This window comes from Bombus pascuorum, unplaced genomic scaffold, assembly GCF_905332965.1.
Source record: "Bombus pascuorum unplaced genomic scaffold, iyBomPasc1.1, whole genome shotgun sequence".
In the NCBI taxonomy this organism is placed as follows: Eukaryota; Metazoa; Arthropoda; class Insecta; order Hymenoptera; family Apidae; genus Bombus; species Bombus pascuorum.
Window position 1 is genome coordinate 277,398 of NW_026869752.1, and position 205 is coordinate 277,602.

Below are 205 nucleotides of genomic sequence, written 5' to 3' on the forward strand. Positions count from 1 at the left end.
AGCGGGGTGCCAGCTTCGTTTTTTCTAAGTTATATCTTTTATGAGGTCTATTGGGTGTTTCCTTTTTAGTCTTCTTGCGATGTTTGTTGTGTTGCACGTTTCAACTGCCAGCTGGTTCGGGTGTGTTTCTATTCTTGTTCTGTATCTTGTTGCGAATCTGGTAATCTCCTCCTTGACCGTTGGTATTCCGAAGTCTTTCCTTATG